We start from the raw sequence: 23572 nt of genomic DNA, 5'->3' as shown, positions 1-23572 counted from the left end.
AATATACCTCGGGAAAAATAATACACATATCAGACAAGATATGTAGACTCTCATTGTGCATTTGTTGATTTAAATATTTATTTCCAATGCACACGTGGCTTTAAAATCAAGAAATTGCCAAAGGGATGCTCCTTGTCCTGCTTCTAGAGCCAATTCAATTTGCTTCAATTGGTAAACTATTTACAACAGCGCTTTTATTCTTTTTGGCTACAAATTTGGAGCGCAAATGAAATGGCGCGGCCATTTTTGGCAACTTTAATTCGAGTTCGGGCTTCCTTTAATATCTCCTCCACGCAAACCTGGTTTCATATAAATAGCCACACCATTTTATAGCTAATAGTGGAAGCATTTGGAATTTGGTATCCCATCAATTGTTTTTGGATTATTGATCATCAATGGGCGCGGTAAGGAAAGCGCTTAAAGCACGCTTCGCTGTAGATCAGAGACACTTAGAATCATGCAAACCAGAACTTAGTATCGCTGGAACCGAATGTAAATCTGGTATCTGCCAAGCAGCCATATAACACCTCTGCGGTGGAATTGAGGCAGAAAGTTTACCGCTCTTCATGATATCAAGAATTGTGCGTTTCACAAGTAGGTGTTACTGTGTTCACTGTGTGCGACCAAATTGCACTGTTCCCTGGCTGGCTGCAGCCGTCCTAAGCCTGCATACCTGCCTAATCTCATACACCCACCTAGCAGTCGCAACCTGCTGCATGTATTCGCTCCCTGTGCAGCTTTGCTCTCTTCCTAAGCATTACTTTTACCCCTACTTTTTTGTTTTGCGTACTTGTGGCTTGCCCAGAATAAACTCGACGAGACTGAGGCCGTCCAAAGGTATAGAGAACCGTGTGGAAGGTGTCAAACTAAATATCAGAGGCCTTTATTGTAACGAATTGTCTCACTTTACATTCGTTCAGTGCTCTGGCACTGATTGAGGCATACTGCTGACAAAGGCCATACAGAATGACATCAGGGACAGAGGAAACATAACTAAACGCTGCATAACAAATGACAAAGTTGTTATGTCATACGCGCTTGGTGCCAAGAGCCATAAACCGCTGGCCACATCTGAGCAAACGGCCTTTCGTATTCCACCTTTGACTGGCGCTGGAGAGGTGCAGCACAGGCGCTTACCTAGCCTTAGTCGGATCGTCCCTTTCCGCCTTGCTCGCGTTTGGCGGAGGCCAGCTGGTCCTGGTTTTGTGCGCAGCGAGAACTGCCCTGGAAGGAACAGTGGACAGTGAAGCACCTCACAGACCAAAAGCGCAATGCTGGAACCGATCGACCGTGAAACGAAAAAAACAAAGGTGGCTGGAAATATGGGTCATAGTGCTAGCGAGGAAAATCAAGTGTTGTAGCAGCACAAAGGCAGACTCTCTAGTAATAATTGGTTTATAGCCTATAGCTATAGGCATTTATTGAATAAGGCAAAGGAACTACTCATGCTTACTCTTTATAGCCTTATCTGCTCGGCATTCTAATAAAGTTATTTGGTGGAGCAGCTGCCCCAATAGCAAGTGGTAACCGGTTTCACGTCCGTAGCAGGACGTTATTTCCTCCGGCTGCGAGGCTTCTTTAGAGGTTTTGTTTTTCTTTTATGACCATATAAGGGAGCTCAAGATGTTAAACTGGTTTCCGCTTCATCTATGAGGTTTCCCTCAGCATGAACTAATCATGATACGGCGCAGAAACCTCGGTAGGAAAACAAAATCACTTACAAAATCCATGTGCCACATCTTCCATTCAACGAACCAGCGCACGTCGACCGCGAAAGGTATGAACAGTTCTCACCTGAGAGCTCGCTCATAACTCTCCAGAGATCACGAAAACACAGAACGCATTCTACGTACTCCTGTACAGCTGTATTGGCTCCTCTTATTCGTCTTACTTGCCCCTCACGCCTTGCCTTCACTCGAACTAGGTGGAGGACAAACAGGTCTTGCAGGACCCATATATACTGAGGTCTGGAATGAAGTTCTTCTTTTTCCATGTGTGCAGAGTTTTCGCAGCGTGTGACACGGCTGTGTATACTTGCCTGGTGCTCCTCGATGAGACGTGTCATGAGAGAGACCGGCAGCATGTTGGAAAACCCCGGGCCCCGCCTCGGGGTCCGCTCCTCTGGCGGAACTGTTTCGACTCTTTGCCTTTCACCAACAACGACGCTCCCACTGCCGAGTCGGTGCGGGATCCCACCGAAGTAGCACATCATATGCACAGGTCGAACCGTCGCGGACTCGTCAGGATTGTCTGCTTCTTCGTCTGATGTGTCGGCAATGGCTGCGTTTTCGCCTTTAAGGAGAACCAGGAGAAATTGCAGAGACAGTTCAGCGAGGAAACAAACATGTTACTCTGTGTTAAGTTATCAGCGTATTAAAGGGTATATAAAGGGTTTCCACCAAAGATGAAGAAAGGCAAAGAAAACGGTTCATACTGTCACCTGTCTTTGTCTCGTAAAAAAAAAGGAAATCTTATGTAGTACCGGAGATGCAGACGATTAAAAAGAAAGATTATTGACTGGTACCGCACTTTGCTCACGATTGTGTCACGAGCCCAACAGGCTCGAGTTTTACTTTTTTTTCTTGCCCTCCGCGGTAGGAAGCAGTGGGAAAAAAACAGTGGCTATTATAATTGCTCACCGGATGACCTCCCGGTTTTGGCCAAACCTGATCACAGATCTGTGACACTGTTGAGCAAAGTTATTATTCATTAGAAAAGCAGTAACATTGACCAGTGCTTTATTTTACGCCGAGGCTGCCTCTAAGTAAAAACAAGCACTCATTAACTAGAACCTCGCGAAGCAAATAATATGATTTATGGGCATGTGCGAGGAAACTGAAATTTTCCGACCTTCGAAAACGCTGCCCTAAATGGACCTATAAAGGCTATGTTGTTAATGACCTTCTCATTAGGTACAAATTTACGTGATTGTTTCACCACCTTGTCGTGCTTTTAATCCCTACAGCCTTCATCGACAGCATGGGCTTGCCGGCGTTAGTACTACGTCCTGCGAAGCATGTAAATGTGGTAACCTATCAACGAACTCTGGCGTCGAGCACCTCTTATGTCAAAGGCGCTTACGCCCCACATGAATCAGAATTTCTGTAATAACTGCGGTTGGTTGAAAGCAGCCCCAAAATGGGAAGTTGCTCCAATTTACCACATGCTCGGATAGCAGTGAACAACAACATACCCTCCTTATCCGGCATTGAAGGCCGCTCGGCGGAGACCACGGCGGGCAAAGTTGAAGTTCCCACGTCCGCATCGGACTCGGCGCCTTTGGAAGACGCCGCAGGCGGGCATTCTTTCCCGGGCACCAACGACATCGGTGGCGTAGGCGGGGACCAACCCTGCTTGCAGAAATGTGGGGACGTCCTGGTCTTGAGGACCGTAACGGAGGGCAGCGTTCGGAAGACAGGAGACCGATGCACAGGCTGCGACCAGCTCGTAGCTCGGTCCGAATTCGTTCTGCGCGAGGCGCGAGGATGGAAGAGAGCAGCGCATGCTTGCGAAACTTCTTCATATCGTCAAGCGATATTATTGAAGCCATTAAATTGCCGTAAATATAGCTGGAAACACAGCTAAAAGTGTGTTGAAACTGCAGAGTGCGAATTAGTTCTTTGGAACATAGCAGTTTAACATTCTCTGAAACACGAGCTCTGTTTCTAGGGAATGTATAGACGCCACAGATTTATTGGCAAAGGGGAGTGCACATTGGTAACGCTTAATCTCCGCTTCCTTAATTTGTGCCCGTGTTATCACGCAAATACTCCATAGCACACAACCATAACCTACCACATTATTTGAAGGGCCACCGGACAGAAATATAAAAGCTTCTTTAACCAAACCATACGCATATACAGGCATTGTCAAAATTGTATTTGTTTAAAATATTTTCTCAAAAAAATGTTTTAGGGATGAGGTGCGGCGTTGGGTGGTCCCGCTGTCCGGCACTTCGTTGGCCGAAGCTGCCGGCCATGCCCTCGCAATGAAGCACCTTTGTGCCGCGAGGTCGGACTTACACTGGGCCGCTTCCTTATCCGCCCACGCGGCGTCTTCTGTGTGGGGTACGCCTTGAATTTCTAGGCAACCCATAGATTTATGATAGAAGTCTGCATTCTGGCCACTAAGCTTGCATTCGGCCGCAATATAATGTGGTTTAGTTTCGTACAGTCTAGCTGACGTTTTGTAGAGCAGTAAATGTAGCAGCCCCAGGTGACACTTCTCAGATTTATTCTGTCCTTCGCGTGAAGGAGAAATGTTTGCCTCAGTAAGTGGGTGTTTTAGATTATCTCGAGGTACGTAGTAAGGAAGAGGTAATGGCGTGTAGGGGTAGTGATGAGGGACCTCGGGAGAGGAATGCTTGGGCTTTGCGTGTGCGTGCTCATTTTCCTCTACCTCTTTATGACCAAGTACCCATATGCGTTTCTTTTGTGAGGCCTCGTCTTTATCTTGATTAAAATTTGGGAGGCCAATGAAGATACCATGTTCCGAATGTAGTTTCTGCAGGCGGCTTGGGAGTCGCTAACGATGTACGTGGATTCGGTGCGTGTTGGGGCTAATGCGATCGCTGCCTCCTCCATATGTGCGATGTACGACTTTATGCCCGTGAGCCCAGCTACATACGGTCTAGTCCAGTGACACTACTGTTGTGTGGCGCTCGCCGGGACAAGTGTCATTCAAAAGGAAGGTCTTTTGTCCTTGGAGTAGTTTTGGCTGTCGTCCTGGCTTGCTCCTCACACAAATGTGATTCAGGGTAGCTGCATAGTGTGGAATTTGCCTACCCTCTCCGTTCACCCGTTTGTCTTGTCCACCTTGCGTGCTGTTGCTGAGGTTAATGTCCAGCGTGCCGTACAGTGGTGGTACCAGAGAGGCGGAGGGTTTTAGTAACAAAATCCACCCCTGTGAATTGTCGATGGTGTAGAAGACGTGAAGTTGAAAGAGCCGGTCGATAAACCCAGTGAGCGGTAACCCCACAAGCCACTTGTTGTTGTAGGCCATGCTTAGGGTATCGAGAAGCTTTGAAGTCCCTCTTCCGTAGCGAGCCGCATAACCTCTGGAGTTACGTAGGATATACGGCTTACCATAAAGGGTTGACTTAGAGAATGCGTTCTCATCATACAGCTTTCTTTGGCCGTAATGCGCGAGATCATTCTGCTGACTTGTTCCCATGTCATTCAGTGCTCACTGATAGCTGTCGAGATGGCCCCTTGTTGCTAATGCACAAATCCATGCGAACCGTGTCTGCTTTGTGATTTGGTGTATCGTAGATTTCGATATGTGTCAGTTCTTTGCTGCCACAATAAACAGCAATGGAGTGCAGGTGGACCATCTCCACGGACGCTGAAGGACGATGGTGCCATCTCGATGGTACGCAATTATTTCTCTGGGCAAAACGAAATTCGCATGTCGCTGTAATTGATCACGGACGCCACTGCCGAAAGGTTTCTCCCCCGCCGGAATGCGATTTGGCCATCCTGGTTGAATATAATTACTGCAATAAGCCTCCGCCCCTTCAGCCCCCACCAGCAACTTACCACGGTAACGGTTACACCTGAGACGCAGCGGAGGTGCCAAGAATACCGGACCCAAGGCCGGCCCCGTTGAATACTGAGCCTGGTAACGTTTACTGTAGAGCCCGTCTCAAGTGAGTCTAGTTCAGCAGTCCTGTTCTAGGAACTAGCAAGCATTAAACGGTATATCACGTGGCTTAATGAGATTGTAAGTATAAATGAAGCGTATACTAAAGTAAGGGTGGGTATGTGCTGCTAACAAGGTTCAATTGAAGCACGAGAAACGGGTGCCAGGATCCTTGTCAATAAGCACACAGCTGGTAACATAGGTGAGTTCTACGGCAGTATTGAGAAAGTGGCCGGTCATAAGGTAATCTGTAATTATGCTTACGCTAGACAAACTTGCCGTCCTGTCGTTTTGTATATGAAATGCCTCATGACAATAGAGGCTTTACAAAAGTTAGCGCCATCTAGTGAAAGAAACAGAAACTGTGCGCGGCAGCCATGTTTTGCTCAGTCCGCCCGCGCCTCCCATCGAGTACGCTGTCAACGTGCGCCTTCGTAGAACCCGTGCATGCACCGAAAGGTGCATTGAAATGCTCACAAGCGATTGTTTCATTTTTTAACATCACAGCAGTCGCTATTAGCTCCAAGCTCTATTCGGAATGATGCCAGCATGTTGTTGCGTGCCCTTCTGCAGCCAGCGCACCGTCATAGACGCGCACGGAATCAAGGTATACGCGTGTATGCGACCGTTCGTTTGCAGTCCTAATCGGCTTTACAAGGGTCCCTTGCATCATGTAAAGCATTACTGTACGTCCCTCTGACTGGGAGCTACCTCACAGAATGTGCTATCACCTAAAACAGCAAGGTTAATTGTTTTGCGCGCTATGTAGCCTTGTGAACTTGAAGGATAAACTTATGCTGCGATGGAGGACACGGGAGAAGGAGCAATGCATGTGTAACGAATGCTATTGTGCAAATACGCTCTTTGAAACATTAGGTACGTAGGTTACATTTACCATTGTGTATTTGATTTAAGACACGGGCATGATTACCGAAACTACTTTTCACAGTCGTACGAAATGGTAGTGCTTGGTGCAGAGAGCAATACGGTTGTCTAGTGCGCCCGAGGTGCGTGTTTCACGCTGCAGAAGCAGACGGCTGCCAGACCCGCGGCGTCTAGAAAAGCAGGAAAAGATGACATCTCACTAGTGTGTTGTAACATGCTCACGTACAGCCCGTTTCGACCGATCCACGTCCACAGCGCGCAGCTGAGGTTTTATACCTGCCAGCGTGGCCGATAAAATAACCAAGCGTGCGCTTCACTTTTGTGTTTTTTCGAGTCACCCGATGGTTCGCTAATTCACAGCTACCTGAAATTCACTGGAATTTTTAAATATGTCGATTTCTTGTTTATTCCCTCTGTCAGAAAGTAAACATTTGAAGCCGTGAACTCATATGAAAGCGCTGACATTGGAAGCTTCGAGGAACTCGGGGGAGGAAGAACTCGGCTGAAACGAAAAGAAATTTGAAAAGCCAACTCACATTACTGCGAAGTGTTTGTGCTTTGTGCAACTGGCTGTGTTCATAAAATATTTATATTATATCATATCGTTATAGAAAAATTAGGGGGTCACTTAAGCTCCGCCGTTAAAGGTATAACGCGATAGTGTCTCTCTCTCCTACACACACACGCACGATGTTTTTTTTCTTCGCGTGTTATATTTTAGCTCTTTTATTTATTTATTTATTTTATTTGCCAAATACTGCAGGCCCTAACTGGGCCCTAGCAGGAGGGGCGAAAAGAATACAATGCAGTGAAATATGAATTCATCAAAAGTAACATACTACACACAAGTGTTATATAGTATGTTATATGTTGTTATGTATGTCATATTTCTATGTTATGTATGTTATGTTATATTTCTATCATTTCTTTATTTATTTTTATTTTATTTGACGTTTTATATTTATATACACCAATACGCATGCGTCAGGAACAATCGGCTTTCCATTCTGAGCAATTTGACGCTTTTGAACATATTCTTCAATTATTTCAATTAATCAATTACACATTCTAAATTTTCTTCCTTAGTATCACCAAGCACTGGTTTTTCATTCTGACACCTTTAAACCCTTACTTTACAATTTTTCCTTTTTTTTCGTTTCTTTATTTCATCAATTGATAAATTAATTACAACGATTTTATTACCTCGTCATCGCCTATCGCACACCAATCAATATTCAATCTCTGGAAGCACAAATTACCATGGCACTTATTTTTTTTTTACGCAGCCCCCGATTATTTCCGAGACTAATGCCAACTACTGCGTCGACGGCATGGGAAGGAAAGTGCTAAGCGCCAGTCCAACTTACATCAAATTACGCATGATCCTTTTATCATAAAATAAAATGCATCCTCGCTCATTTCACCAACCAAGTATCTTCCAGTGGGATGAGTGACGGTGATTGCGCAAACCAAGCAAACACACTCGCGATGATCTCTCATAGGCATTTAAGTAAACAGCAAAGGCGCACAGACAAAAAAAATCCACATTACAGAACTCTGGATACTGTACCTGGATAGGGATGACGCTGCGGATTTCCGAGGGGGGGGGGGGGGGGGCGCATACACGACTCGTAGAGCAATTTGTAACTGCGCTCGGCAGCGCAGCCGGTGGGCCCCGCCACGTCTCGGCTGTCAAAATACGCTTCTAGGCGTCTCTAACAGAAACCGCCAGGGACCGAACAGAGGTCCAAGCACAGCACACTAAGTTAAAACGTGAAAAGCGCGAGCAGAACGGCGAGCGCTGACGGACTGACACGAAGCGAACGGATGGAGCGAACAAAATATGGCGGCCAGCGCGGGATCAGGATGCCGCTCACGGTTGCCAGACGTACTTTTGTAAACCCTCTATTCCCGACACCGGAATATTGGCTAACATTACCTGAATTCAAAGAAAGGGAGCGACAAGGCTTTTAAGAACTACAGACCCGTCATCTTACTATCCATTACGCAAAACGTAATCGCTAATATAATCACAGAACGAATGTCTAAATGTATAGAAAGTCTAGCCTAGAACATAGAAAAGCCTTAAAGGGCCACTGTCCAGGGAAGGCCCTTTTAAGCAAAGGAGCCCAGTGTTTCGATCAGGTACTGGAGATAGTCTGTGCAAAATGCTACAGTGACACGCGCGCCGCAAAGCATCGAAAATACAATTCAAAGCTCACTCATGCTCTCCTTTGGGAAGCCAGCTTCCCCGTTTCCTGCGCTGGCCCGACGGGCCACGATAATGACGTACGTACCGCGAACGACGTCCATTGGTCCGTCTCGCTGACTGACGGGAGAGGGATGCGTGTCTACCGCTCGCAGCCAGCTCGCAGCGCGCTTTTCCCTCGCCACGGCCAGACTGAATCCAGCGGCGCGCGCTCCCTCGACCGTTTTTTTTTTTTCGCGCTCGCGGAGAGCCACGCCCCACCTCCCGCCAAACGTGGAGGAGGAAGGGAAATTTGTATTGCGGAGGCTAGACGACCTCGGGCAGGGGAGTGAAAAACATTTGCGAGGGAACGGAAGGAGAGAGGCATGACAAAATCGGGTGATTGCGGTGGCTGTAACTGCGTTATTAGTTACTCTTTTCAAAAACATTTCGCGGCCTTGCGTTCTAGGGGCGAAGTCTCACAGTCACGGGGAAGAAAATGTTTTCGACCGGAGGGTTGACAGTGGGCCTTTAACGGGCAGACTAAAAGTGAAATTTACTTCATACTTTAGTTCATACCCTGGCATTGTGCAGGATGCAGAATTAATAGGAAAGGTGCGATGCAGTGACCACAGAATGATAAGATTTCGAATTTGCCTAGATTTCAATTTAATTATTTCCCTTGCGTACATGATGAGGTTCGAAGGACAAAAGCCAGAAATTGTGACTTGACATGCCCCTCGGCCCCTACATTGCAGGGCAGAAAGCAAATTTCAAACTACATACACAGGTAACATCGTGAAATGCAAGCATGGTTGTTAAAGAAATGGCTGGGCAAAATTAAAACGATAAAGAAAAAAGGAAGGAAATGAGGCGCATACAAAAAATAACAAAAATACAATTTATAGAAAAGCAGGTTTTTGGTTATTCAAAACAAGTCATCACTTTATGAAACGAAAAAGATAAATAAGCAAAGAAAGCATGGTGAAATCTTAAATGCGGCACATAGGGCACATCCTGTATACCTTGGCGGCATGCTCGAGATATGTGAACTTTTACAGCATGAAACCGGTTCAAAAGACGGGGCGACGTGTTTGCTAAGCTATATGTACCATATATTGTGCGGTATGTTGAAATTTGCCACAGTTCGCTGTGTCTGCTATAGTAAAATTTTACATTTAGTGAAAGGTGTGCCGTGTCACACAAGTAATTGGCATTTTTTATATCCCATGCGTTTGATGAGAACAGTGAGACGTCACCTGCATACATAACACACTTCGCATGGGAACAGTGCTTAACGATATCATTTATATGCCTGTATACATAACACTTCGCATTTGGGCATTGATTAACGACATCATTAATATATAATTAAAAAGTAGGGGCCTGAGAATACCTCACTGAAGTACACAAGAAGTTACGTTTTCTTGCTGCGCTTAGACAGCTATCAATGCTAACAAACGGAAAACGGTGTGCAAGATATGACGAAAGGAGCGCATGAACACGTCCCCTGAAGCCCTAGTCGAACAGGCTTGCCGAAAGTATATTATGACTAATTTAGTCGAAGGCCTTTTGAAGAGTATTTTAATGGGGAACGAACCAGATTTGTAAGGTAGGCGTCCATCTTTGATTTGCAGCGAGAGAGAAGGCAAATGAATTCGGGTTCTCGCTACAATAAAGATATTCAGCTTTATCTGAGGAAGAGAATGTTAGTGTAGACACAATGTACGACAACTTTAAAGATATAATTACTGCGTGCGGTAGCAGTAGGAGGAAGAATAGTTAGAGGTGATACCAGGAAATTATCTCAGCTAATGAAATATTCGAGAAATAAATGGCAATGCATGAAAGCCTCTCACCTCAAAAGGAATAGACCTGGCAGAACTATGCAAGTTAATCAGTAGGCGCATAGTGTCCGACATAGGAAAATAAGCATAATATGGAAACAATCAAGCAGGCTCTTAAAAACGCTTAAGAATACTGAGCGCCCTCGCTGGGCACAAACAGGCTTTGCAAGCGTGAAACCGCAGCCCGCACATCATACGCGCCTAGGTTTTATCATCCAACGGGCGAGAGTGAGGGTGCGAAGTACGTCAGCTATTGTACCCTCGGAGCTGACGAGCAGCGATAAGCCACAGCGAGCGCAACGCCGCCACACGGCCGCGCGCTTGCTCCGGCAGCCTTCGGAGCAGCCTGGTTACTTTTGGCAAAGACGGTACGTCGCATCTAACCATCGTGATTGGGACATTGCCTTGCCCTATGTAACGTTTTCTTACAATTCCTCGCGGCATGACACCACTGGCTATTCGCCATTCTATTTTCTATTTGGTCGACATCCTGCATTGCCATTAGATACATTGCTGCTGCCATCTTTGGAGTCGACCACGGAGTACGCACGTGATGCCATCACCCAAGCAACTATGGCCCGCGAAATCGCCCGCGACCGTCTCACCGCCTCCCAGACCTACAAGAAGTCTGTTTACGACCGCCGGCATCGACCAGTACACTATGCCCCAGGATCACTCGTTCTCGTTTGGTCTCCTTTTCGGCGTGTTGGTCGTTCTGAGAAGATCCTTCACCAGTACAACGGCCCTTGTCGTGTGCTCCGTCATGTGACCGACGTGACATATAAGATTGCCCCTCTTGATTCTCCGACATCATCCACCCGCCCTGCCACCGACGTTGTTCACGTAGTTCGCCTCAAGCCGTACCATGCACCTGATCAGTCTTCTACTTGGCACCGGGACGGTGCTTTCGCCGCCTAGAGTTATGTAAAGGGACGACGACGACAAAGGGCTGTAGTCTCATGTGGAAGGCGGAGAACGACGAAGTGTGTGTGATTCGTGCTGGGCGCCGCTGGCATGAAGTTGTTCGTCTGGTCAGCTACCCCTTTGTAAATATCTACAAATACATCCGTGTATCTACGTTACAATGTATATAAACAGTATCAGAGCAGCATAAGCGTTTCATAATGGCGTAGTTGGTAGCATACATTATTGCATGGCGGCTGAGTTCAATTCGCTGGTGAAACATGGAAATGTTACTTTAAGTAAAATTACGGAGGACACAAAGTTATTTACGTTCTGTGAAAGCGGGAGCACTGGATACCTTTATTCCACTTAAATTCTTCAAAGTCCATACTACTCGAACTTAATTCAATGTAATAAACAGAAATTCAAGGCCACCAGCACGCAGTGGTTGCAGTTCAATCAAATTGCGGTTTCCAAGAACATGCCGGTTTTCAAAAGGCTGGTACATCTAAGAGCAGTCTCCAGGCCGCAACATACTATTCTACAAATCAATAGGATTTAGAAAGCGTTATGTGAGCAGTGAGCAAAATTTTGACGGCGCCATCGTACCCCATACATGCCGGCAACAGAACGTAAAAAAGCGAACACGACAAGGGAAGCTACGTATTTTCTTGCAACAGGCTATTCTTCTAACAGGCTCACAGTTCACTCTGGCGTTCATCAGAGCTCTGTTCTTGGTGGTGGTGAACTCTTTTATTGCGCCCAAAAACAGGAGCCCAGTCAAAGGACCGGTTGCGCGGGCTTAGAGGAGGTCGCCGGGGATCCCTTGGGACGCCGCGGCCTCCACCGTGCGCTGGATAAGCCAGCATTGGTCTCCTGGCTCGGAAGTGCGCAGGAGACTCCCACTTCTCTGGGGTGTTTGAGTTGTCCGTGTTATAGTGTGTAAGAGTCCACGCCATGTATATGAGAGTGGCCGGAGTTGAGCAGTGGTTACACATGGGGGCCATCTCTTCCGGAAAGATCCGGCTGTATAAGATGGGGTGTGGGAAGCGGCCAGTCTGTAGTTTGCAGCCATTGGACGGCCTCGCATCTTGTTAGATCGCGGTGTGCGGGAGGATATCTGCCTCTTTGGAGTCGGTAATGCAGGAGTATGTCCGTGTAAGTGGTGATTGGACAAGCGCGTGAGATATTAGTGTCAGCGGAAGCAGGATGGCTGATCATACTCTCGGCTCGGCTGCTGATATCTCGAGCGAGAGTGTGCGCCTGGGCGTTTCCGCTGATGGACTTGTGGGCTGGAGCCCAAAGAAGTAAGCGAGATGTGAAAAAGGATGCTGTAGAACGTAAAATGTGTAACGCCTGGCAAGAGATACGGCCAGCATTGTAATTGCGAATAGCCTGTAGAGAATCACTGATGTCGACTTCGGTATTAGGGTCGGCTAGCGCTAGCGCAATGGCAACCTCCTCTGCTGCGGTGACTGTTTCTGCATTGCGAATGCTGCAGGCTGTGTACCAGCTACGATGAGGGGCGAGAGCTACCGCCACCATCGCTGGCCTCGACGAATGGTAAGAGGCGTCCGTATATGTGACGTCCGGACGTCCACTGAATCGTTTCTCGAATTGACGAGCCCGGTCGGCCCGTCTCTCGGCGTGGTGTTCCGGGTGCATCCGTTTGGGAATGGGAGGAATGCGGAGATATAGGCGATATTCCTGTGTAAGTACAGCGTAACTTGGCGCCGATCTCGGCGGGGAGATACCAACTTGCTGTAGTACCACTCGGCCAGCGTGTGTGCGTGAGAGCCGCTCATACTGGGCGCTGGGGGTTGCTTCGATCAGTTCGCTCACGATATTGGAGATTCCGAGAGCTATGAGCTTATGAGTGGACATTGCAAGACCTAGGGCCGTCTAGTATGCTTTTCGAAGTGACGCCTCTAGCTGTTCGCTTTTGGCACGAGTGAGACCTAAGTAAGGTCCAGAGTAGGTGATGCGGGAGCAGATGAAAGCTTGAACGATGCGCAGGAGGTTGGACTCTCGCATGCCATGATGCTTGTTGGAGATTTGCTTAAGGAGGCGTCCGATCTGTACCGCCGACTGGTCGATGCGTTGGAGCGTGATGTTGTTGCTGCCGTTAGCCTGCAGGTGCAAGCCCAAGATCCTGATGTTGTCTGTTCGAGGAATTTGGTTTCCGTGCACCTGGAGGTTGATGTCAGGATGTATCTTTGGAGGGCGTCGTCCCGGGGAAAGGATCATGATATACTCAGACTTTGTCGCCGAACAGGTGAGGCCAACTGTACTTAGATAATCTCCGATCCTTTCGATGGTAAAGTCTCTTAATTTGGTCGTCACTGCCGCGCGTGATCCAAAGTGTGAGGTCTTCAGCATAAATGCTGTGATGCAGGTGGGGGATATCGGCCAGTAGCTTCGGCAGTGCGACGTTAAAAAGCATCGGCGAAAGTACGGCGCCTTGCGGCGTTCCACGGTCTCCCGGAAAGATGATGAAAGGATCTCCCGTGCCGCCTTTAGGTTGCACTGTACGGTCGGTGAGGAAGTTTCGGATGTACGCATACATGCGATGTCCAACACCGAGAGCCTGAAGTTGTTGAAGAATCGCTTCATGGAGGACGTTGTCGAATGCCTTGGCAACATCGAGGCCGACGATAACTATCGTGTCTAGTGTACGTCTCATGACTACCTGATGATGGAGAAGAAGCATAATATCCGGGGCTGCTAAATGAGGGCGGAAGCCGGACATTGTGTCTGGTAGAAGATTGTTGTCTTCAAGGTATCGTGAGAGTCTGGTCTGGATAACGTGTTCCATCAGCTTCCCAACGCAGGACGTGAGAGACATGGGACGGAGGTTGGCCAAGGTTGGTGGTTTGCCCGGCTTGGGGATGAGGACTAGATTGGCGCATTTCCACTCTTGAGGGATGGTACCGCTGGCCCGAGATTCTTGAAAATAGTCGGTAAGAGCATGAATTGCTGCGTCGTCTAGATTCCTAAGCATTTTATTTGAAATGCAGTCAGGGCCGGCCGCCGAAGTCGTTTTGAGGCGATTGAGTTCTGCTCGGACCTCCGAAAAGTGATTTGAGCGTCTAGACAGAGATTGTCCGCGCCCTGATAGAAGTGGAGGTTGGTTGCTGGTTCGGGGCGGATGTAAATATCTATAAGCTCTTGTCTGAGCTCGTAAGACGTGCCAGGATACTGGAGGAAGATTTGCTCGAGCTGTTGGCGTATTTGGAGTTTGCCTCCAGCTGGGTCCAGTAAATGTCGAAGGAGGTTCCACGTATTAAAAGCGTTCGGAGTCTTGTTCATCTGGTCACAGATGCCGTGCCAGCTCTGTCTAGTGAGTTCTATTGCATAGTTCTCGATATTTGTATGTGCGCGCTCCAGTCTACGTCGGATATCGCAGTCCCATTTCCGAGTGGCAAGTAGAGCTTCGAGCGACTTCTTGCGCTCCCACAGATGGGCATAGTAGAGGTCGCAGTGCGGGACACTGCTCTCGAACTCGATGGTTTGTGTGGCGTTGGCCGCTTGTTTGACAATTTCGGTTGTCCGCGCCTTGATGTCAGTAATAGCGGGAACGAACAGCCGGATAGTAATAGCCGGATGCACAGAAAACAGCAGGAAAAGGCTCCGTTCTTGGGCCTCTGTTGTTTTTAATATATACTCCTGATATTTTCGTTAACATTCATGTTAAAATCAGACTTTACGCTAATTATTGTGTTATTTTACAGAAGTAAGAAATGTCTCCGATCGACTACATCTTAACAGTGCGTTGCAAACGGTTATTGCATGATGTGCTGCAGCATGGAAAATGTCCATTAACTTTGAAAAAAACTGTACTGATATGATTCACTCAAAAACTTATTGTATTACGGCATGGCACTTACAGAAGTAAGAGAACATAAATATCTAGGGCTCTTTGTCACTAACAATCTTAGCTGGAATAAACATATTAGAGAGTTTTAGCTGAGCGGTTTTACGGCCAGAAGAGCCAATTGGGCGAACGGAGACGCCACTGCCCATGCGCAGAAATCGAAGCAGAGCGCGTCGACCTTTTCCGCTAGGGTGGGTGACGGATCCGCCGAGCGCATCGAGGCACCCTACCCAAGCTAAAGCTCTTTTCTCGAGCGACGCTCACCTCCGCTGGACATAAAGCTAAAAGTGTCTATTGACTTCATAACGTGTAGCGCTTTTCGTAAATTATTTTTCATCAGATGTGCATTGCGGTTGTCTACCCCATCTGTACGCCTACTTCCTTACAAATGTATTGTTCTGCCTACTTTAGATTATGCTGCTAGCATTTGAGACCCGTTAACACAGACATGAATAAATTAAATAAGGTTAAAAAAAGCGGCACGATACATATATAATAATAACCAACGTACATCAGTAACACATTTTTTATTTCAAGTTGGCCTTCCGACAATAACTGAGCGAAATCGTTGTGGACGATTTAAATTTCTGTACCAATTACAAGAAACTACAGAACGGAACTCACTTATTTGTTTGTTTGTTTTTTTGTCCGTATATGCAATGCAAAAACAAGACCAGCTAACTTCAACTCCTTTTCGGGTTCGAAATAACTGCTTTAAATGCTCATTCCTTCCGCAAACTATTTTCGATTGGAATAACCTCAGTAATAATGAAGTGATGCAGCCGCCGCTGACGTTGTTCTCGCAACGTATCACCTAGTTTCTTTTCTTATTGAATTTGTTATTTCACAGCTGTGTTGTATATGTTTAATTATTGTATTCCTAATGATGCAGAACAGCTTCAACTTGCACTGTTATTTTTGTTTATTTTTGCCTGTTTTTTAAACTTAGTTTGTATCCCCACCCTTGTAACCTCCCCACACCGGGATGGCAGTATTAATAAATGAATATAAAAACTCAGACCGAATAAATAGCGACTGCTCAAACCCTGAAAAAAAAAAATGAAACGCCACACATCGGTTTCTTTAAGCTGGAAACGTAGGGAACTAAGCATGAATCGGCACGTGGTTCAGTGTACTCTCACGGAATTGCCTATGTTTGTGGCTGGAGCGCACTGCGAACATATGGGCCCAATTTTCCAGAACCGTAATAAAACCTTCTTTACGGCCGAATTAGCATCCAGAGCAGCACTAGCAAAAACGTTTTAGTGTGTTACATCCGATCTGGCAAATATAATCTGCCGGTGGGTTATAAATATGCAAGCTGACTACTCTATTGCAATAACAAATAGCATATTGTCGCGTAAACAGCGACCCTTACAGTTGCGTCCGAGGTCCAAGGCGTGGCAAAGGTTCTACGAACAGCGTCAGAGTTCAGGCTCGAGGTTAGCACACTTCTTCTTCTCACGCTTCTGCGCTTCTTTGTCGTCAACGCATGCTACATTAGCCCCCCCGTGCGAAAAGCATCGTCCCGATGCCAGATTGAAAGAGGGACAGAGTAAAAGGGGCTGCTATCTGGCATGAAAAGGCTTCAAGCGGACCACTTGGACCACTTCAGAACGCTTGGGACGCCGGGGCTCTGGTTCCTCGTGTGGAACGACTTCATAGTCCAGTTCACTAACGCGTCAAAGAACGCGGTAGGGGCCGAAATAACGGCGCAAGAGTTTTGCGCTGAGTCCGCGTCGTCGAATGGGGTACCAAACCCAGACAAGGTCACCTGGCAGATAGTCTGCAGTCCGCCGCCGCAGGTTGTAGCGTTGTGCATCTCGGCCTTGCTGGTACTGTATTCGCACCCGTGCAAGTTGACGGGCCTCTTCGGCACGCTGTAGAAAAGAGGCGACATCATCATTTGGACTTTCGTCTATGTGGGGCAGCATGGCGTCGAGCGTGGTTGTCACTTGTCGGCCGTAAACTAGGCTGAATGGAGTCATGTTGGTAGTTTCCTGAACGGCGGTATTGTATGCAAATGTTACATACGGCAATACTTCGTCCCATGTCTTGTGATGGACGTCCACATACATTGACAACATATCGGCAATGGTCTTGTTCAAACGTTCTGTCAGGCCGTTTGTTTGCGGGTGGTATGCAGTCGTGCGACGATGATTGGTGCGACTAAGAACAAGGATATGCTGGATGAGCTCTGCAGAAAATGCAGCTCCTCTGTCAGTAATGAGTAGTTCTGGTGCGCCATGTCTCAGGACAATTTGAAGAACGAAAAATTTCGCAACTTCAAAAGCGGTAGCACAAGGAAGAGCAGCGGTTTCTGCGTAGCGGGTCAGGTAGTCAGTAGCTACTATAATACACCTGTTCCCACAGGTGGAAGTAGGGAACGGTTCGAGCAAGTCCATCCCTATTAGCTGGAATGGTCTGGACGGTGGCGTAATGGGCTTTAAAAGACCGGCTGGCCTCAGAGGCGGAACCTTTCGACGTTGGCCGTCACGGCAAGTTCGAACATAATGCGTTACATCGCTTGACAAACGAGGCCAGTAATACCGTTCTTTAATTCTGGATATCGTCCGAGTGACTCCCAGGTGGCCGGATGTGGGTTCGTCGTGGCAGGCTTGAAAAATCTCATCCCTTAAGCTTGCTGGTACAACGAGGAGGTATTGGCGACTATTGGCTGTAAAATTCTTCTTGACGAGAACGCCATCACGAAGACACAGAGAAGACAAAGTACGACTGAAAGGGCTAGGGACCATGCTGCCGGCACCTTGAAGAAAGTCGATTAACTGGCGAAGTTCGGGATCATTACGTTGGTCATCGGCAAAATTGTCTGAACTAATTGCACTCAGAAATGCGTCGTCGTCACCTGAGGCGTCCGAAGCTGGTTGTAGAGGAGCACGAGACAGGCAGTCAGCGTCTAAATGCTTACGACCTGACTTGTAGGTTACAGTGATGTCGTATTCTTGAAGTCGTAGGCTCCACCTGGCGACACGCGCAGAAGGGTCTTTTTAAGGCTTGTCAGCCAACAAAGCGCGTGATGTTCGGTCACCACTTTGAAGGGTCTGCCGTACAGGTATGGTCGAAACTTCGAAATAGACCACACGATGGCCAGGCATTCCTTTTCAGTGGCAGAGTAGTTTGTCTCAGCCCTAGACAAAGCCCGACTAGCGTAGGCGATCACACGTTGTTCACTGTTCCGTATCTGTACTCGGACAGCGCCCAAACCGACATTGCTTGCATCCGTGTGGAGTTCGGTGTCTGCGGTTTCATCGAAATGTGCTAGGACTGGAGGTGACTGCAGGCGACGTTGAAGCTCCTGAAATGCGTCCATTTGCTGGTCGCCCCATGTGAACGGCATATCAGCCTTAGTAAGAAGTGTAAGGGGGGCGGCTATTTTAGAAAAGTTTTTCACGAAACGTCGATAATATGCACATAGCCCAAGAAAGCGTCGCACCTCTTTCTGGTCCCGCGGCGTCGGAAAATTGGCGATGGCAACTGTTTTTTCGGGATCCGGCAGAACTCCCGCTTGGTTCACGACATGGCCCAAAAACTTCAGCTCTTCATAAGCAAAATGACATTTTTTCGGCTTTCAGAGTGAGGCCCGACGTTTGGATGGCGTCTAGTACTGCGTCTAGGCGACGGAGGTGCTCCTCGAAATTCGGGGCAAATACAATTACGTCGTCCAAGTATACAAGACATGTCGTCCACTTCAGATCTCCAAGAACACTGTCCATGAGTCTCTGAAAGGTTGCGGGCGCGGAGCAAAGGCCGAAGGGCATGACCTGGAATTCGTATAGCCCGTCAGGTGTAATGAAAGCAGTATTTTCGCGGTCCCTCTCATCGACCTCTATCTGCCAGTATCCAGACTTGAGATCCATGGAGGAGAAGTATCTTGTGTTGCACAGACGATCTAAGGCGTCATCTATTCTGGGCAAAGGGTAAACATCTTTTTTCGTAAAGTTGTTCAGTCGGCGATAGTCTACGCAGAAACGAAGTGTGCCATCTTTTTTCTTCACAAGTACCACAGGTGCAGCCCAGGGGCTGCGGGAAGGGCGAATGACATCGTTATTGAGCATTTCCTTCACTTGGTCTCGGATGGCAGTACGTTCTTTAGGGGAAACTCGATAAGGCGACTGGCGGAGTGGTCGAACAGCTTCGTCTGTAATGACGCGGTGCAAGGTGGGTTCGACCGATGCGTGATGATCTGGCAAATGCATTAGAGTAGCGACGGAGCAGGTGCCGTAGTTTCTCTTGATACTTTCGAGGTAAGGCCGGGTTTATATCGTACAGAGGTTCAGTGTTGTCGGAGGGTTCTGTTGCTGAAGCGCTGGTGAAATTGCATTCATAACTAGTGTCAGTTATGGCGTCGAGATATGCGACAGTTGTCCCTCTGTTCAGATGTTGATGTTCATTGCTGAATTTCGTGAGAAGAACATCAACTTTGCCATTTTCAACAAAAACAACTGCCCTGGCAACGGCGATGCCTCTTTCAATAAGCAGTTTCTGTTTTGTCTCGACGAAACCTTCTGTATCTTGCATTGGGAGGGAACCCACGGAGACCATGATGCTTGAACGTGGGGGCACACTAACATGGTCATCAATAATGTGGAGTGCACCGGGGAGCATGCTGTTGGATTCGATAGCATTCTCAACTGAAAATCTTACGGACTTATTCTGCAGATCGATAATGGCGCCATTTTCGGTTAAAAAGTCCATACCGAGGATGACGTCACGGGAACACTAAGCCAATACGATTAACGTCGCCAGAAAGGTTTGCCCTTGTACAGTGATCCTCGACGTGCACACTCCCGTGGGCATAATTAAATGTCCACCAGCTGTGCGTATTTGCGGGCCACCCCATGATGTTGTGACCTTTCTGAGAGCTTTGGCGAAGTGTGCACTTAGAATTGAATAATCAGCGCCAGTGTCGACTTGAGCAGTGACGTCTACGTCATCAACGGAGATCTGCAGGTCGGCAGTTTGTTGTGTCGGGCGGCGACAGCTTCGTGGGGTTCGGTCTCGACTTCGATGCTCTGAAGGAGTGGTGGGGCGAATGTCGGCGTCGTGGTTACGTTGAGGATCAGCGGAATTTCGTAGCGGCGTCGATTCTGCTGGTGGCCGTATGTAACGAACTGTAGTTTGCAGTGAAGAACTGTCGTGGGTCTGTGGAGGATCTTGAAATTTTCGCACTGTAGCAGCCGCACCTCCAGAGGCTGCTGCATCTAGTTTCCCCTATGGGGACTTTGGAGTTGCTCCTGGCGTCCAGGAGAGCTGTAACGGCGAGGCGACGGCGATCGGAGGCGGCTTGGGCCTGTGTTGGAACGCGAAATGTATTCTGTGATTTCGCGTGGCTGCTGGCCAGGCAACGGACGACGGGCATCAAAAGAAAACCCACGGAGGCCGAGTTCCCTGTAGGGGCAGCGGCGACACAGGTGTCCAGCTTCGCCGCAATGGTAGCACAACGGTTGGTGATCGGGCGTTCGCCAGATATCGGTCCTTCGGCGGCGTACGCTCGGCCGTGAAGACACATGGGCGACCGGTCCGCGAGGCTCGTAGGATGCTGTCGAAGGCGGCAGGTAGCGGCTGGTGACCGCGACGTAGCTCAGGGTCTGGGGCAGTGGTGTAGCTACGACGGGTTCAGGCGCGGCGACGGGTGCGGGCCCGGGGACGGGTGCGGGCACGGTGACGGGTGCGGGAACACCCAGCGCCTGTTGCACTTCCTCACGGATGATATCGGAAACTGTGGCAACCTGTGGCTGTGGAGGAATCCGCAGGTATTTGGCCACCTCTTCCCGGACTATAGCCCGGATCGTATCACGCAACGATTCTGACGAAAACTGTATGGCTTCACCTGCACTCGCGGCGTTCATAGACACTGTAGTGCGCTGGTATTGCCGGGCGCGCATGTCATGGTAGAAGCCTCACTTATGAATTCGGCGACAGTTGTTGGTGGACTTCGCACCAGGCCTGCAAATAACTGCTCTTTAACACCTTGCATCAAAAGGCGCACTTTTTTCTCTTCCGACATCGTTGGGTCCGCGCGTCGAAAGAGTCGCTTCATCTCTTCGGCGTAGGCCGTAACAGTTTCATTCGGATGTTGTATACGGCTATTTAAAAGCAGTTGCGCTTTTTCCTTGCGAAGCGTGTTGGTAAACATACGCAAGAATTCTGCCTTGAATGTGTCCCACGTTCGGAGTCCGGCTTCTTGATTTTCGAACCATGTCCTCGCAGAATCCTCCAGTGCGAAGTAGACATGGCGAAGCTTCGAGTCAGCGTTCCAGGCGTTGAAGGCAGCCACCCGGTCGAACTGCTCCAGCCAGTCTTCAGCGTCCTCATGGGGCAGGCCGTGGAAATGTGGTGGATCCCGCTGGTGGTGGAGCAGGACAGGAGTTGTCGATACCGGGGGATTCATCGCGCTGACAGAAACGCTCCTTGTTGGTCTGTGGTCAGGGAGAGGACCACACTAGGGAGGCAGACCTTGCAGTCGGCGGCTGCTCTGCTGTACTGGGGTCTCCACCTTAGGGGTGCGTCCTGGGCTTGTAGGGGGCGTCCGGCTCATGAAAATCGTACCCGGCAGCTCCACCAGATGTCGCGTAAACAGGGACCCTTACAGTTGCGTCCGAGGTCCAAGGCGCGGCAAAGGTTGTTGTTGTTGTTGTTGTTGTCCAAATAACTTATGGCACATACCCACAGAGGGGGATCGGCCAAGAATTGGGTAGCAAAGATTTTTTTTTTCTTTTTTTTTTAATATACTTGCATAAAAAAATGATTTGAGGGGTAGAGCAAAGGAAACAAAACGGGAAATAAGTGAAATGTAAAATGAAAAGTGGTAACACTCACGGGAGATTGACACTACAATTTTAGAACAAGTGATGTTTAAATATTTAGCAAGGCAAACGATTTGAGTCCAGTAAAAAATTTTGCATGGCGGTAAACACAGACCTGTGACTGTGCCCAAGGATTGTGGCGCCAAATGATAACAATGTCGGGCTGCTTAAACTAAGGCCAAGCTGTTGCAATGGCCTTTCCATCAACTGCTTTCTCAGCGTAGTAAAGCGGCGGCAAAACAATAAAAAGTGATCTAATGTTTCTTGTTCACCGCAAAATGCGCAGACGGGAGACAGTGCCAAACCAGACCTGTAAAGATAGAAATTTAAAGGTGGGATACGGCATCGCAGCCTTGTTAGTGAAATCTCAAGTTGCCGTGAATGACATAATTTTCTATTCCAAGAATAATTTAGATGCAGGTAGTCATCAGATCTTAAAAGATGTCCATTTTTCATATTTAATAGGACGTTTCTTCGAAACCTCGCTGCGGTGATGTACGCGGTCGCCGGAAGGATAGATAATACGGGGCCATTAAGGGACTCTTTTGCCAAATTGTCAGCATATTCATTTAAAGTCACATTGCTGTGGCCTGGAACCCATACCATATGTACAATTTTCAAATGTCTAGGGATCAGGGAGACAAAGGTTTTTACTATTGCAGAATCCACCGACGAAGAGAGGGATGAACACAAGGATAGAGAGTCGGAAATTACTGCCACTTTAGAAAAAGAGGAGTCTAATTTTCGTAAAGCGAGTACCACCGCCAGAAACTCTGCCTCAAAAATTGGGGTGAAGTCCGGAAGCCGGACAGAAAAAGACCAGTCTAAATGTGGACAATATATACCCACACCCGCCTTTTCATTACTTTGAGATGCGTCTCTACGAACAGCGTCAGAGTTCAGGCTCGAGGTTAGCCCACTTCTTCCTCTCACGCTTCTGCGCTTCTTTGTCGTCAACGCATGCTACAATATTCCGTATCGCAATTTTACGCGAGCGGCCTGCAAACGTCTTTGCAAACATCACGGCAGGAAGTAAACGCTGTGTATTAGACCTCCCCCATGTATTGGGCGGCTTGTTTCCACGTAATAACTGGCAAAGAGTTTCGTGAGGGTTCGTACTCAGTAATAAAGTAATACACCCTATGGTGACACGTGTCGATCTGTTCTCCGTATAAAACGTCGCACTGTCACATAACGCAGCGCAAATTTGCACCCAAGCGCCATTTTTTAAGCGAAACTTAGCTGTGTTTACCCAGCGCAGAGCAGCGGTTTCGTTTTGTTTACCGAGCAAACATGAAGGGTTCTCAGAGCGTTAAGAGGTGACGTTCCGCATTCGCATATCGCCTATGTACTCACGATTTGTTATCCCTCACGAATGGCGCAAAAATTGCGAATATCGTAAAATGAA

General features: G+C 48.0%; 1 pseudogene; it reads right to left on the bottom strand.

Moving 5' to 3' along the window:
- Window positions 1-12265: 12265 nt before the first annotated feature.
- LOC146209295 (uncharacterized) lies at window positions 12266-14464 on the bottom strand (annotated as a pseudogene).
- Window positions 14465-23572: the final 9108 nt, after the last annotated feature.

Source organism: Amblyomma maculatum, chromosome 1 (genome assembly GCF_055883805.1).
Source record: "Amblyomma maculatum isolate TAMU_Amacu chromosome 1, ASM5588380v1, whole genome shotgun sequence".
NCBI lineage: Eukaryota > Metazoa > Arthropoda > Arachnida > Ixodida > Ixodidae > Amblyomma > Amblyomma maculatum.
This window is presented reverse-complemented; position numbering and strand designations above follow the sequence as displayed.